An 18,452-nucleotide genomic window follows, 5' to 3' on the forward strand; every position below is an offset into this window, starting at 1 on the left:
ATCGATGCTAAATCCTAACTAATAATTTCCCTCTACAATGTGAGAAAGATCATTATTTTTTACCCATAGACCAATTGATATTCCCAATGACCAAATTCGTGAACTGATTAACCTTTCGAAGTGTTTTTTGAGTCCTTAAATATTTTAGCACAAATTGAAGAGAAATATATAGTTTATGTAGGAAGAAAAAGTGAACTGACAAGCAAATACACGTACCTAATAGTATTATATATCCTCAACCTCCAGAGTCTTAGCACCTCAGCCTTAAACTCCGTCACCAAACAACTCTCCCAACTCTATCGTTGAGAAAGGCTTGGGCAATTGAGGCGATGGACGGGTAAAGGCTTGAGCAACCTGTCCCATGGTTGGCCGAAATTTGGGGTTGCCATTCAAGCATGCAAATGCTAGTTTTGTAGCAGAGACAATGTAATGACCCTTTTTCGATCGCTACTAGCGTCCGAGACTTCCGAAAGATCTCACCAAGTCTCGAACAAGCTTGAAAGAAATTTCTCAATAACTCATTGTACACTTTTACTAAACCGTATTAATGTTTGAACCATATATATTTATAACATGAATTCAACAATAAGCATAGTCATTAAATTATAACTTTAAGTCATGACATCACAATTAAATACATTGAGTTCAAAAATCTCAAATTTTCGTTTATATCAAAACTAATATTTGTTTACATGGTAAAATTAGAGTACTACAACTCAACCTCCAACAGTGGAGCGACTCAGGATAAAATGCTATGAGATGCCTTTACCTATCCACGATAGACCGTATGTGCTGATGATTACACGCTAGGTCGATCTCTATCTGCAAAAAGGAAAAAAAATGGTGTGAAGCTCACAGACTCAGTAATCATCGACTCCATGAGTAGGACGTAGATGAGAAACAAGCAAACAACAAATCGGTTGAATATAAAAATGCAAGATTATAAAAATAATTTATTTCAAACGAGGGTTTGTGCCTTATGTGAAATACTGAGAATTTCTTATGCATTATAATTGTTCAAGTAATAAATCAACCAAGGTAGATAAAAATTTTCACTCCAAAACAGATCCATCACCTTATTCAAGTCAATCATTTGAAATATTGATTTAAAACAATTTTACATAAAAAGAATTTTGTCGTCGAAATCAATTGACATTTTACTCCAATCAAATCAATAAATTCGGACATGCTCCCATGAAATCGAATGTTAATCAAATTTATATGTAAATCACAAATTGTCTCGTACTCGAGGAGTTAAAATTCATTTCATCGTAAAAATAAGGGAGCTGCGAAAAATCGTTTAATTCTGTTTTCACCATGCAAAGAAATATGATTTTGAAAACCCAAAGATGCCACTCTCGAGTAAGGAATGAAAATAAACCCGTGGTCTCGCTACCACGTAATAACATCCGAGAGCATCGCTACCACCGGATTCTCATATGCCATGGCGATCTCAACGATGTTGGCCGACATCGGAGATATCAGGCAGTCGTAACCGCGTAAATCACTGGTGGCCTAGCCACGCACATAAATCACAGGTCATGGCCCCCGCCACGCCTAACAACCCGTCGATGACTCGAAGGTTCTCTAGCTAGAGCTTACTTGTGCACGAGGGTCATACTTAACCGAAGTGACAGCCGACCTACTCTCGAATCTCTTGGTTTAGTAAAACCATTTAAAAGTCTAAATCGTGTTTTCAAAGAATCGTTTCAAATCATTTTCGAAATACCGACCGCCTTATCAAGATAAAACTCTCTTTTCATAAAATTGTATACAACAAACTTTTGCATGCGATTCTCATTTCAAAATGGCATGGTGAATATGTAATTAAATTCCATAAATGCACACCATACAAATATAAGGCACATTTTTCTTTGATATAAATAGTCTTGAAAGGCTTGTTTCTCGAGTTAAAACACTTTACGTATAAGTATACATATATATATATATATATATATATTCAAAACACGTTTAAAAACTATAACAATAACAAATTTTCCTAGAATTCTACCAATTCATGCTGTTCACAATTTTTTCATGTAAAATAAATCATACATAAATACATATATATATATATATATAGTTACAAAAATTTTTAAAATTGACACCTCTTACTCACCTTGAATTAGCAAAATACTACATCGCTATTCCTACTTATCAATGACTCGTTATTTCATTTGACACTCTGACACAGCTCACTTTCTTTACCTTTGTATTTTCTTTTCTTCCTTGTTTTTCTCTTCTATTTCTTGCTCTTTTGGGTCTATCATTCCTTGTTTCCATTGGGCCTCCTTTCTTGTTATTATTGGGCCATTTTCATGGGCTCTTCTCATTTCTTCCTATTGGGCCATGCCCATTGTTTTCTTATTGGGCTATGTCCATTTTTTTTCATTTCATTTCTCTTTCTTCTTCATTTCTTTTCTTTCTTTTTCTTTTTTTTTCTTTTTTCTTCTTATTCCCTGTCGACGCCGTACCTTTCTTCTGTCCCTTTTTCCTTTCTTTTTCTTCTTTCTTCTCCTTTAGGCCGGCAACAACTCTCTCATGTCTTCCTCTTCAAACTGATGGCCACTTTCCTTCCTTGCTTCCTCTCAAACCAGTAGCAGTTTCTTTCCTTTCTCCTTAAAAAATCAGCTCTTTCCTCCTCCAAAATTGACAGAAATCAGCCCCCTCAAACTCAGCTCCTTCTCCCTTTCGTTTCTTTCCTTTCTCTTCCTCTCACTCGACTTTTTCTCTTCTTTCTTTTTCAACTTTCCCTCTATCTCTCTTTCTCTCTTTCTTTTTCAGCTTTTCCTCTTTCTCTCTTTCTCTCTTTCTTCTCTCGGTGCCTTTTCTTCTCCAGCTTTCTCTCAATGGCCGGCCCCGTACCTTTACAGATGATTTAATAATAATAATAATAATAATAATAGCCTTGAGTCTCATTTTGCCTTCATAATCAGCCGATGGGTCCAAGAAAAAAGAGATAAAATTTGTTTGATGGTGCTTTTCAAGTGGGATGGACATGACGAGTAGCTTTGTCAATGTCCCCCTCCTTTTTTTTATCTTTTTTATTCTCCCATTTCCTTCACTTTGCCGCCCCCCCCCCCCCCCCCCCCCCATCAGCTCAATGTATAATTTAAAAAATTTATTTTTAACTCCTCCATTCTCCCATTATTTTATTTATTTATTACTATTATATATTTATTTTGTTTTATTTTTAACTTCAATTAACACATTTGCACATAATCCTCCAACTATCATATTTTAAAATTTAATCCTTCCAATGCGTTCAAAAATTCTAATTTATATTTATCTTTCTTTCTCTACACGTGTACAATCAAAATATCGAAGTTATACTTCAACGCAGTATCATTATAATATTTAAATATTTACTTACCGTACTAGTTCAATTTAATAAAATCATGTGGTACAATTATCATTTTTTTTTCTCCAAAATTCTTCCTTACTTATTCTCCACAACTTAAATTAGTCATATTCCCTTCTTTCAGACTAATTTTCATGATTAATAAAGCATTAATATTTTTAACATTATTTTATTCATAAAATAATATTTTATTCTAAGATATTTTCTTCGCCCATAACCGGTCTTCGACATTTAGATTTACATCAATGACCCTTCGTCCTATCGATATGGTTACTTTGACTACTATACGAGGATATGGGGTGTTACAAACAACATCTTCTATAACTTGTCTTACTGGTGGTGAGAAATGTTGGTCTATCACATCTTTTAGTAAAATCTATTGGTCATTTGCTTCCAGTGATGATGACGATGACAACATACATGAAATAAGATCATCTGGATGACTCCCCATAAAAATTTTCATTGTTAGCACCCCAAAACTGTAGACATCACATTTCTCATCTACTTTCATCGTATAAGCCAACTCTACATAAAGAAATCCAAGTATACTTTATTTAGGTAGTAATAACAAGCATACTTTATACCTAGGCATTAATTATATGTCCCACTACTTCTATTTGATTTTAAGATGAAGGAAATTACATATATACCAGGGGCTGTGTACCCGATGGAGCCTGCAAATAAGGTCCAGTTGGAGGAGTTTGGCTTTAAAAGCCTAGTTGTGCCAAAATCTGAGACATGAACCTCATATTCCAAATCCAAGAGAACATTATTACTAGAAATGTCTCGATGAATTATAGGTGGTGATGGTCGTGATGCATATAAGACAAAGCATTGGCCAATCCTTTGACAACATTGACCCTCTTCATCCAATCCAACTCTGCTCCCTCTTCATTGTTGCTTAAGATCCTTCTCAAACTTCCCCTTTCCACAAACTCATAAACCAGAAATAAGTGCTTCGAATGTGAACAAAAACCATAACTTCACAATATTACGATGCTTTATTTCTGTTAAAGCATGTATCTCACTTTCAAAGGCTTTCAAGTTGTTGATAAGCATGCTATCTTCATGCTAGTGAAGTTTCTTGACAGTAACCACTTGACTAATTGGTAGCACAACTTTATAAACATATCCACATCCTCCTGAACCAATGCAATAGTTGGAGTTAAAATCTTCTGTGGCTTCAATAATGTTCTCATAAAGTGTTCTTCCATCAAATCCAAATATTGTGAAAATATCTCCAGGTTGTTGTGCCTCCCTTGACTCAGATCTTTTTGTTTGAATCTTTTGGCGAAGAATAAAGAAACCTCCAACCAAGGTAAATATCAAAAGTAGGATACCTAAAAATAGAAACACAACTAAAATGATGACTCTGTTGCTTTTTCTATGACCGATTTTGTTGCTAGTGATAGACACAACGCATTAATCCAGTGGCATTACCACAGAGGCCCTTGTTGTTTCTTAAGGCATCAAATGAAGCCTCATGAAATGCCTTAATGTGGCGAATAGGGCTTTCTAGTTGATTATAGGATATATTCACAATTGTCAAGCTCCGTAAACCATTGAAAGCAATCGAGATGGAACCATTCAGCATATTGTGAGAAAGGTCCAATATTTCCAAGGTATGTAGTTTTCCAAGTTATTGTGATATGGCTCCAACATGATGAATATTGAGCAAGAGAGAGAGAAAGAGGCGGCACATGAGAATGAGTGAATGTTAGAGAATTCTCATTATCCCAAAAATGTATTCTTACAACAGTATTTATATACAGGGTCTCTGTTAGTCAGAGAAAAGCTAATACTAATATAACTAACAATCAAACTTTAACTAACTTTTAAACTCTAAAAACTCTATTAACAAAATGGTGCACTTTGTTGTAGTTGTGGAAGTCTTTTATTGAAACGGTGTGCATCATCTGTCTGCTTGTGGCTTTTATTGAAACGGTGCATATTATCTGTTTACTTGTGCCTTCTCTCCTTCAAACCCAGACCTGCTATCCTCTATACAATGATCTAACCTGTAGGCCTTATTCAACTAATTGTGTCTAATACTCCCCCTCAAGATGAGGAGTGAATATCATGAACACTCATCTTGCCTAATAACTTGTAGAATTGTCTTGGCTGCAAGGCCTTGGTAAAAATGTCTGCTATTCGTAATTAAGTTGAAATGTGCATAGGCTTTATTATCCCAGCTAAGACCTTTTCACGGAGGAAGTGACAATCCATTTCTATGTGTTTTATCCTTTCGTGAAATACTGGATTCTTGCTAATGTGTATTGTAGACTGACTGTTAAAGAAGATGTTTACTGCTTCCTTGTGATTGATTCCAAAATCTATCAAAAGGTATTGCAGCCGAATAATTTCACAACAGGTTGAAGCCATAAACCTGTATTTTACCTTTGTTGAGCTTTTAGCCACTATGGTTTGCTTCTTTGACTTCCAACTTACAAGAGAATCTCCAATGAAAATACCAAAGCCTGTGATTAATTTTCGTGAGTTAGGACATCCTACCCAATCACTGTCAGAATAAGCTGAAATTCTCATATTAGACTTTGATTTCATTAAGATGCCTTGGCCTGGTGCTTTTTTAAGATATTTCATACCTGTGTAAGTTGCCATGAAATGTTCACTACTAGGTTTATCCACGAACTGGGATAAAACTTGCACTACATAGGAGATGTCAGGCCTAGTAAAGGTTAAATATAACAATTTACTGACCAGTTGTCTATATTTGGTAGCATCATGCAGTTTTTGCTCCCCCTTGGTCTTGCACAACTTATGATTCTAATCAATGAGAGTACTTACAAGCTTGGTTCTTAGTAGACCATGCTCTTCTAAAAGGTCCAAGGTGTATTTTCTTTGGCATATGGATATGCCTTCTAGAGATCGAGCAATTTCAAGTCCCAGGAAAAACTTGAGTTTACCAAAGTCTTTGAGTTTAAATTGTGAACTCAAAAATCCTTTGACATTAAATGCTGCTTGAGCTAAGGTACTCATTATTAAAATATCATCAACATAGACTAAAATTGCCACAAAGTCCCCATTGTTTGCCTTCATTGTAAACAAAGAATAATCTGATGTTGATTGTGTGAAGCCTAACTGTAGAATTGAGGCAGTGAGTTTAGCATTCCATTGTCTGGATGCTTGTTTGAGTCCATATAGGGATTTATGAAGCTTGCAAACCAACTTTGAACTTGTCTGATACTCCCCTTGAACAGAAAACCCCTGTGGTAGTTTCGTGTAAACTTCTTCTTCTAGGTCCCCATTCAAAAAGGCATTATTAATATCAAGTTGAGATAAGTGCCAATTATTTACAGCAACTAGAGCAAAGAAAACCCTTATTGTTCTCTGTTTAGCCACAAGACTGAAGCTTTCCTGATAATCAAAACTTGCAATTTGACTGAACCCTTTGGCCACCAACCATGCTTTGTACCTCTCAACTTCACCTGTAGCATTTGCTTTTACCTTGTATATCCATTTACAACCTACAGCATGACAATTAGGAGGCAGTGGAACAATGCTCCATGTACCATTGTCTTCCAAGGCCTTCAACTCAACAGCCATGGCTTCTCTCCAATGAAGATGGTTAGTAGCTTGATGGTAAGAGCTTGGCTCATGAACGGATGACAATGAGGCCGTAAAAGTTCTGTGTGCAGGTGACAATTTATTATAGGATAGGTACTTGGTGATTGGATGTGTAATGACTCTGTTTGAGTGGGATGGTAGGTCTGTATGGTATGCTTCTAGGTTTTTGGGAGTTTGTTAGGTCTAATTGTCACGACCCAATTTCCTAAGCCATGACCGATGCATGAGCTCAATGAGCATAGCTCACTAAGCCCAAGCAAGCCTATCAATTTACCTTTGCTTAACAAATTTATCATATCATGCATACACATACACCTTTTCCCAGGTGTGAACATAGCCAAAACACAATGGCATTATCGATAATAAAATACATGCACTGTACCAGTCATGTATTTTACAATTTACATTGCATACACATATTCATATTGTTAGATTGTATTCACAATACAAAAGGACCTATGACTTCCAGCGGAGACATTTACAATAAAAGGGATTACTATCGAATGCCAGACACATACCCAGGAGATGCACTACGGGGACTCTTCGATCTAGGGTCCAATAGTCACCTGACCTGAAAAGATGAATTTTTTTATAAAACGTGAGTACAATACTCAGTGAGTGAACAAGAAAGGAACAAGCATACCATAAGGAATGTTTATCGAAATCATGATGCATTCATTTTCTCAAAACAATGCAATTGTTTTAGCTCCTTTAAACCCCTCATGAAAACCCCTCATGAAAGCCCCACATGAGTAAATCACTTTACAAAAATCCATGCTCAACTATGGTACCAAAGAAGTGGGAAACATGGAAAAAACACACAAGTTAGCAAAATAGACAAAAAGTTTCTCGCTGTAACGAGAACCAGTTCTGGTGAAGGCCCTCAAACCCGAGAGTTTTTCGCTGCAACGAAACAGAGCAACAAGAGAAAAGTTTCCCTTCACTCAACAAAAAGGCCACCCTACTAAACCAACAAAATCAACATAAAACTCATAAAAATTTCCAAAGTGCAAAGTATCAAATTTCACATATAAGTCAACCATATATCACATTCATGAGCTTTCATTTCATAAGTCTAGATATGCATAATTAGATAGATAAACATCAATATCATTATAATCACACCCGGCTCATGTACATCCCCCCACATCGTGCACATAGCCGGCACCATCGTGTGCATCCCCCCACATCAAGCACAATCAGTGCCACCGTGTACATCCCCCCACATCGTGCACACGGGCATTATCATCATCCACCTCTCACGCCACCATAAAATGGGACTCTGATATCAAGTTTGTCACTAGGGAGGGGCATACCACTCAACCCCTTCACTACAGAGGCGACAAATGGTACCTATTAGAGCACTCATAGGGCGGCTCCACCTCTTTGGGTAGCCCTTTCCTCCATAAACCACTGGGCGGAGAGCCACACTTCGCCCTTGTTCACGCGTTAGAGTTCCCAGGGATCGGGTAAAACCCTTTGCTCTTATACCAACTTAATTTTTCCCACATCGTGCACACACACGGTTACAATCATTATACACAATATCATTCATCATGCACAACACACACACACACACACACACACACACACACACACACACACACATATATATATATATCATCATATTGCAATAATGCATGAATCCATAGCAATCACATATCACAACATCAAACCATTTAACAAAATCTTGTTCCCGAGGTACATTTTCTAAGACAAGTTGGATAGAATCTTTCATATTCCCCAAAACAAGTTTGAAATGCAAGTCCACTCATCGGTATCAAAAATTCAAATTTCGAGTGCACTCAGACTAATAGTCCTCAGGCGCAATTCCTTTACCTTTTCCGAACGTCTCACTACCTTGACAAATAACAAAGTCAAGAAATTTACTATATTATCCCTAAATTGATATAAACTAATTTAAATTACTAATGCTTAATATGTAAATGCAAAAATACGTTCGATTACCGCTTAATCACAGTATCAATTAAATTCGACCGATCACCGATTAATTAGCGATTGTATCCAATTCACCTCCAAATTAATCCATTTATCCTCTAATACCTTAATTTACTACATACCATTTAAATAAAACCAAATTCAGCATTAGAACCCTCATAGTTCCTTATAGAAAATTTTGGTCATTTGGTGCACTAGCACCGAAATTTTTTTCTACATAACGGTTTCACCTTAATTCATCATTTTCTAAGCCATTTTCCTTGAAATAAAAACAATCCCCCATTGATATTCAGCCCTCATGGTTTGACCAACAAGGAACCCTAGAGAAATTGAATATTTCTTTTGTGTTTTTGTTCATAACCATGCTTAACTATCCCTAAACAGTAATATAGTCTAAAATCAAATTATTCCAACAGCAATTCCTCTTCCATACCCATTTTTCAGAATTGAATTCATCATGATAACTCAATATTCAACCATGAAAATCAAGAACAAAAGAATGGGTAAGCTAGGTATCAAGGAGAATTAAAGAAATTCTAACTTACCTAGCTTGTTTCCTTGATTTCTTCACTTTTTCTTTGAATTTTCACCTAGGTTTTCTTATTTTTCCCTTTGTTCTTCCTTTGTTCTTGTTGCTGGTTGCCTAGGCTGAATATGGTGAGAGAATTGGGGATTTTATGGGCTGATTTCTATAGAAAATAATAAAATAATCAAGCATGCCACGTGTCACATGCTTATTGGCCCAATTTTTTAACTTTGTGTCTTTTTCTTCTTAATTTTTCACCACAAATATTCTGGTGTTTATCCAATCCTACCACAATTAAAATCCCTTGGTCTTAACAAGTGCTGGGATGACAAATTTACCGATTTGCCCCCGAAGTGAAAAAATTATGATTTTGCCCCTATACTCCGAAATGTACCAGAATCACATTATTTCTACTTTTCAACATAAAATAACACTAATATTGATCAAAATTAACCAAATGGGGTAAAAATCATTTTATAAAAATTTTCGTTTAGTCTTTTAGTGGCAAAATTACCATTTTACCCTTGTGCTCCAAAAATACTGGGAATCACAATTTTTCACTGCTAAACATCATTTTATACTCCAATAATTATAATTATATTTCATATAATTATTCTTGGTCAAATGTGATCAAATCTTGGCTAAAAATCTCCATTTTATCATCAAATGGTAAAATGATCGTTTTGTCCCTAATCGGTCAATTTTCGTGATGGACTCCAAACTGGACCTTGAACTCCAAATCACTATTATAAGTCATTCTGTGGGTTTCAAAATTTTCAATTTCCTCTTAGAATTTCTATTTGAACTAGTTCAAGGCTCAATTTAACTTAGTTGTACCACTCGGTACAATACCGTCTTTTGATCAAGCTTGACAAGGTATCACACTGATACTCTTTCTAACTGGTTGTACTATGTTAGTAGTTGTGCTAAGCTCAGGTGAATTAGTACTATTGACTGCAGGTTCACCAGTAGACAATGAGTCAATAGGTAATTCATTCACATTTGAATTGAAAGTTTATAATACATTTGATACAGCTTCAGGGAAATGTGTTTCTATTGGTTCTTGGTCTTGGTGAGGATAATTGGATGAATTTGTATCAAAATAGTCAAAATAATCAGCATGCACACCAAGTGTTTACTCAAATGCAGGATGAGAAGTAACATGCTGTGATGAATGAAAAGGAAAAATATCTTCATGAAAAACAACATTTCTAGATATTAGAGTCTTTTGTGCATAAAGATCATATATTCTATATCCCTTGATGCCATTGGGATATCCTAGGAAAATACACTTGCTTGCTCTTTTATCTAATTTCTTCCTATGCTGTGCCAACGTGGATACAAAACACAGGCATCCAAAAACCTTGAAATGATCATATGATGATGGTTTCAGATAAAGCAACTTATATAGTGATTTATTTTTAAGAATTCTGGTAGGCACTCTATTGATGATGTGTGCTACAGTAAGCACTGCATCCCTCTAGAAGTGTATTGGAACTTTAGATTGGTGCATCAGGGCTATTGCAACCATCAAGATGTGTTGATATTTTCTCTCAACAATTCCATTTTGTTGAGGTGTATCAACACATGATAAATGGTGGATTATGCCTGTCTTGGCAAAGAAATCTGTAAGTTTAAACTCTTGGCCATTATCTGACCTTAAACACTTGATTTCAAGATTAAATTGCCTTTGAACCATAGCATTAAAGGAAGGTATAATTGTTGAAACTTCTGATTTGTTCTTCATCAGAAAAATCCAAGTAAAATGAGAAAAATCATCCACAATGGTGAGGAAGAAACGATGACCATTTAAAGTGGGAGTCTCATATGGCCCCCAAATGTCCACATGGACCAATTCAAAGGAAATCTTTGTGCTTTAAGAATGAGTAGGAAAGGGAAGCTTTTTCTATTTTGCCAATGGAAAGATTTCAAAAAACAACATATTTGAACATTTAACATTTGGAAATTGTCAATGGATTACATTGATCCTTTCTATAGGAGCATGACCAAGTCTGAAATGCCATAAATCAAAAGTTTTATTCACTGCATTACGGTTACTAACAGAAGAAATAACAGGAAATTTAATAATTCTGTCAAAACAATAATTTGATAAATCTTGAGCTTCTTTCATATGCTCTATGAAATATAATCCTGATGAGCCCTTAGCAACCCCAATCACTGTCCATGAGGGAATATCCTAGACAATACATTACATGTCAGTGAAAAGACCATTGGCCTTTTTTGAACTAGTTAGCTGACTTACAGAGATCAAGTTGAATTTGAAGCTTGGAACACACAACACATTCCTTAAGATGAGTGATGGGGTAAGTTTAAAAACACCTACATGACTAACAACAGCTCTTTTATTGGTTAGGAGTAGGACGAAACAATCCTTAACTGGTTTTGCATAGATAAAGTCATCTAAGGAATGTGAGATATGATCAGTTGCACCTAAGTCTATTATCCAATAATTTTGTTTTAACATGCAAGTGTTTATGTTTTGGAAGCTAAAAGGCATGTTGTTGGTAGTATTGAAACAAAAATGGTCTGAAATGATACCTGCAAAAGTTGAATTTACCAATGAGTGTTTTGCTTGCTGGTTGTTTGAGGAAGTGCCCTTACCATCACTAATGATTAAACCATTTTCATTGAGAATTTCCATCAGCTTGTTGACTTGTTGTGTTAGGACAGACAATTGGGACATGTTGCTTAAACCATTGAACTCTTCCTCTTGTTCTACTTGGGTTTCAACAGCTAATGCCTCATTGACTGCTATGACACTATTAACTACAGCTTTGCCTCTTTTGATATTAGGCTTTCCTTTTGTAAATTTAAAATCTTCTGGAAAGCCTATAATTCTATAACATTTTTCTTTGTTGTGTCTTTTCTTGCCACAGTGGCTGCAAACCAGATCCTTTTTCAGTTTTTTCTTTAAATCAGTTGTGGTGAGCATAGTAGAAGACTCAAGAATAGGCTGTGACTGGAAAAATAAGTTTCTCTATGTTTCCTCTCTCAATACAAGATTATAAACTCTGTCAAGGGTTGGAATGGGATCCATGAGTATGATCTGAGACCAGATTGCTGAGAAGGATTCATTCAGGCCATTTAGAAACCTAAACACCATGTCTTTGTGATATCGATCAGTATATTTCTTGAAACACTCCACATTGCATCTTCCACATTCGCAATGTGGCAGAGGACGATAACTCCTCATCTCTTCCCACACTGCCTTCAACTCAACGAAGTATGCGTCCACTGATCTTGTTCCTTGGGTGATGTTCCCTAAGGTATACTACAGATTACACAATTTGGTGTCATCTGATTGAGCATAGTTAAGTTTCAAGGTATTCCACATCTCTATTGCAGATTCCATGAAAAATATGGTAGAGGCTATTGGGGGTGAGATTGAGTCTAAAAGCCAAGCAACTATGAGGTTGTTGCACCGAGTCCATGATGAGTACAGAGGGTCTGTAGCAGCTGGTTTAGGAATAGATCTATTGATGAAACCTATCTTGTTCCTAATGGTAAGGGCCAACAGAAACGATCTGCTCCATGCTACATAGTTATTAGTGGTAAGCTTTGGATTAATAATGACTGAGCTAGGGTGATCTGAATGATGAAGGTAAAATGGCGATTGAAGATCTCCAATGGGTGAGATTTGTGATGAGGTTTGAGATGCCTGAGGCCTTGATTGTGATGACTCAGATTCATCAGACATGGTTAATCAACCAATAGATGGAAAAACAGGAAAATAAATAAGAAATCAGTAACGAGAGGACAAATTTACTGGTGAAGAAGGAAGATATAACCAGAAAATGGCAAGAACAAGTCCTCTGATTATCAATAACAATCATTCACTGGTATTTTGGACCTGCTCTGATACCATGATGAATACTGAACAAAAGAGAGAGGAAGAGGCGGCACATGAGAATGAGAGCATGTTAGAGAATTCTCATTACCCCAAAAAGGTATTCTTACAGTAGTATTTATATACAGGGTCTCTGTTAGTCAGAGAAAAGCTAATACTAATATAACTAACAATCAAACTTTAACTAATTTTTAAACCCTAAAAACTCTATTAACAAAACGGTGCACTTGGCTGTAGTTGTGGAAGTCTTTTATTGAAACGGTGTGCATCATCTGTATGCTTGTGGCTTTTATTGAAACGGTGTGTATTATCTGTCTGCTTGTGCCTTCTCTCCTTCAAACCCTGACCTGCTATCCTTTGTACAATTATCTAACCTGCAGGCCTTATTCAACTAACTGTGTCTAATACAACAAGTAAATTCTTACTCAAATCTAGGCTTTACAGACCACATATGTAGCTTAATGAAAAAGGAATGCTTTCTCCAAGTTTATTCCTGCTCAAATTCAAGCTCAATAACTTCAAGCACTCACCAAGTTGATTAGGAATCGGTCCCCTTAAATTATTTGATGCCAAGTTAGGATGTGCTAGATTTGAAAGAACTCCAATCTCTAATGGAATTTTTCCTGAAAGTTGGTTACCACTTAGCAAAAGACGAAACATCAATGATAATGATTCCAATTCCTTGGGAATCTCACCAATTAGATGATTGGGAGAGAGATCGAGTTCCTGTAATTGAGTTGCATGTTCCAACTCAGGCGGTATCTTTCCAGAAATGTTGTTATTGGAGATTTGTAGGCTTGTTAGATTATGGCATTGACCCCACTTTGGAGAAAGTTCACCATAAAACTTGTTATTGCTTAATGCAATAAAACTCAAATTTGGATATACGCCAAAAGCTTCTGACAGATTTCCTGTCAAGTGATTTCCTTCAAGCCTAACTCTGTATAAGCTTTTGCAGTTTCTCAAGCTTGGTGGGATTTGACCCGTCAAATTGTTGTTCATAACCGCAAGATGAGTGAGTCGTCCACGGCGACATACATTCTCGGGTAATTGACCACTGAGATGGTTGTCTGATAATTGTAAAGATTTCAAACGAGTAAAATTGCTAAATGTTGGAGGAATGGACCCTAACAGAGTATTGTTGGTAAGGTATAATCCCGTAAGCTTTGTCAATTTTCCTGCAGAAGCAGGGATTCGGCCAGAAAGTATGTTATCAGCCACATCGAGATTGGATAAGCTGGTCAAGTTTCCTATGGAAGCAGGGATTTGGCCAGAAAGTATGTTATAAGCCACATTGAGATTAGATAGGTTGGTCAAGTTTCCTATGGAAGCAGGGATGACACCGGTGAGATTATTATTTAACAACTGCAATACGGACAAACATCTAAGTTGTCCTGTTTTACTCGGGATAGAACCAGAGAAATTGTTCTCAGCGAGTGCAAGTACAAAGAGAGATTTAAGCATTCCAACTTCTTGAGGTATCGACCCAAATAACATATTTTGACTAAGAAGAAGATTGGATAATTTGGTCAAGTTTCCTATGGAAGGAGGGATGACACCGGTAAGATAATTACCTAACAACTGCAATACGGACAGAGATCCAAGTTGTCCTATTTCACTCGGGATAGAACCAGAGAGCTCATTCCCATATAGATAAAGCCAGGCCAACTTGCTTAAATTTCCAATGGATTCTGGGATAGGACCAGTTGGGTAGTTACTTGAAAAATCAAGAAGTTGGAGAGACCTCAACATTCCTACTTCTCTAGGTATACGGCCAGTGAGTCTGTTGCTCCCAAGGTCAAGCCTCAATAAATTATGCAAGCTTCCTATAGAGGCAGGGATTGAACCACTTAAATTGTTTTCACGAAATAAGATCACAGTAGCTGAACTCAGCCTTCGTATTTTTTGTGGAATGGAACCACTGAGCTTATTTCTGGACAAGTCAAGCACGGTTAAATTATGCAAGCTTCCAATAGAGGTAGGGATTGGACCACTTAGATTGTTATCATTGACATAGATCTCAGAATCTGAACTCAGCCTTCCTATTTCTTGTGGAAAAGAGCCACTGATCATATTATTTGATAGGGAAATGAGATCAAGACTCTTCAGTAAACAAATTTCAGATGGAATATACCCTGAAAAATTATTATGTGACCAGTCAAGGAAGATGAGCTTGGAAAGGTTTCCAATATGTGAGGGAATGGGCCCATACAGTGAGTTATTACGAAGCTCAAGGCTCATAAGTTTAGGGAAGGAAAAGAAATTGAGACTATGAAGTGTACCTCTGAGGCCTTCTACATAATTTGGAAGGCTTAGATTGGTGATGCTTCCTGCCTTGTCGCAAGTGATTCCGAGCCAGTTGCAATGGCTGTCTCCAAGCCACGAAGAGAGCAAAGTTTGGCTTTTGTTGTCAAGGCTAGCTTTCCATTTTAGAAGAGTTCTGCTTCTTTAGCTGGTGCAGCAGCTGCTAAAGAAGCAAAAACGATGGAGGACTGAAGCGGCACAAGCATGAGAAAGAAGAGGACCTGGAATGGTATTAAGAAAGAAGCCATGATTTGAATAGTTGAAAGGGTTCTGATTAATTGTTGTAAGTTAGTTTCTGTAGAATGGCCAGGTATTCATGCAAAATATAGAGCATTTCAGTAAGTAGCTAGTCAACATCCAAACATAAAGTAGAATAATGGCAGTATTTTATGTAAATTAGTCTACATTTAACGTTATTGAGAAAAAATTGAATTGCGTTAATTAAGGAAAAGACCACTGTATTTTAAGGTCCACTGTAAAAAGTAGAAAGGGATTTGGAGGACCCTCCATTGACTCGAATCCTTTGAAATAAATTTTGGTTCAATTCTTTGATTGGTCTAAAAAAATTTTGACGCCAAAAGAAAATTAGGTTACAAGACTCAAAAGTCTTGGGGGCAATTGTAGAATGAAAACAATTATTATGTATATATATAATAATTCTTAATGTATATATATGATATAATTATTATGTGAAACAAATAAACCAAAAATGATGTTGCAAAGCAAGAAAAAGTTGGATAAAATCCATCCATAATGAGACTCAAAGCCAGAACCTATCACATCAAATTTCATAGTAAAATATTTAAACTATATATTTAGTTAAGTTATAGTTATTATTAAAATACTATAAAATCATTTTATATTTATTTTTTTAATGTTTTTAGATATATAATCAAACTAAAATTAAATAATTGAGTACCACTAAATGCCAGCCTTACACCCAATATTCATCTCTCTTTTATCTGTTTTCCATTATCTCATTCTCATCACTCATCCCTATATTTTATACCAAGAAAAAACTGTAATTAAAATCAGAGATAACTTTCTTCTAACTTTTAAGGTTAATAGATATAAACATTTTGAATATAATATTTGATCATCAATCACAAATATAACTGTGCTTACAAATAGCATTAGATTTCATATCCTACTCATGTAGTTCATGCATGCGAAATTTCAAGTTAATCGAAAATATCTAACTATTTGATTGATGACAATAAAATTATGATTATTAAATATATATTAAAAAAAATAGCAATCTCTCACTTCAAAAAACAAAAAAGATAGCAATCTTGATCAATATGATAGGAATATCAAATTGATTTGAAATTTTGCGTACATGACGAGCATGAGTAGGTTGGTAAATCCATTGGTTGGTTTGTTAAAATATGAATTGTAAATGAAATTATAAAAAAGTGTAAAACTAATTAATTTTTTATCAATGTTACTTGACCCTTTCTCATGTATATCGTAATATAACTATTATATATATAGAGTAGAATAAACCAAATAACTGATCTAAAAAATCACAAAAATATTGCACCAAATCCATCTAGCATGAGATTTTAACCGAAAGCTTAAAGGTTGTACGATTTCCTAATTCCCATTTGGACTAAGCCTTTATAGACCGGAATGAATCAAGGAACATACGTGGTAAGTTTATTCAGCACTAATTTTGTTCAAACACGTTTACTAAATATGAGTCTTGGTATTCTTTGCTTTTCAAAGTGTCTAAATTTCCATACCAACATTTATTAAGACTCGTCCTTTGTCACTAACCACCAACAAATTTCTAACGTCTTCATGGAGTTAATAATGCCACATTAGGTTGCAAGTGGGAGGACTATTTCATCATTTGGTTAATTTTCTAACAAGGAATACCATATCAAAGAATAAGCTATCCCTTAGGGGACCTCAGAATGACTATTAGATGCTTTAGGGAATAGAGATTTAATTTTTCGGATCAATTTGTCTTTGAATATATATTTTACTTAATTCCAATCTTTCCTTAGTCCGAGGAGAGAGAAATTTTATCAAGAGATTGCACCGCAAGTTCGGGCTTTTTTTTTTTTTTGAACTACATTATAATTTAATCTTTCACATTTGAAGAGACGTATGTAGGCAGCTTGGTTTAGTTGTCAAGTCCAGTCAACCCAAAAAAGTTTTAATTCAATACTTGACAAAATTGAAGCTTACAAGAATTCCTAAGAAGATTACTAGAAAAATTTTTGTCCCTAAGATCTTCTCAAGTCAATCTAAAGGTGGAAACAAATTTTGGACCCAAAAGCAAATTAGATTTCAAGTTTTGTGAATTATGTTGGAGCGGTGGCTTTAAAGAGTTTTTGGATTCTCTTATAGTATTTTAGAAAGGGATTCTTAATATTTTGAGTATACGTTTTAGAATTTGAGTGATGCTTTTGTGAATATTATAAGAGTTCTATCTCATTATAGATGCAAATTTAAAATCTTTTTAAGAAATTAAAAATAATTATTAATAATTTCTTTATATTTTTTTCCATATATAAAAAATAAAAATAATTTTATATCTTTCTCAACTGCCTTTCACCTATCTCTTAAACCTCTCTCAAGGCTTCTTATTTGGAAAACGGCTCACAGTAGATGGAAACTCAGTTTTTAGGACTAAAATAACAAGGCTTATGGTACCTGTTTTGGCTCTCGTTGAGCTTGCTTTTTTGTTTGCTTTCATTATTGTCAAAGCATTCTAAAATTTTCTACTTTTTTGTATTTTCTCCAGGGAATGTTTTATTTCCTGTTGAATTATGAACGCCATTATTTAAAAAAAAAAAAAGAAGAAGGATAGAACATAGTTTATTCACAGTTGAGATGAG

General features: G+C 35.4%; 1 pseudogene; it reads right to left on the minus strand.

The window, feature by feature from the left end:
* Nucleotides 1–264: 264 nt before the first annotated feature.
* Nucleotides 265–15,851, minus strand: LOC148760477 (uncharacterized; annotated as a pseudogene).
* Between the last annotated feature and the right edge of the window lie 2,601 nt (nt 15,852–18,452).

The sequence above is a fragment of the Theobroma cacao genome, chromosome 10 (assembly GCF_053813885.1).
Source record: "Theobroma cacao isolate CCN51 chromosome 10, ASM5381388v1, whole genome shotgun sequence".
NCBI lineage: Eukaryota > Viridiplantae > Streptophyta > Magnoliopsida > Malvales > Malvaceae > Theobroma > Theobroma cacao.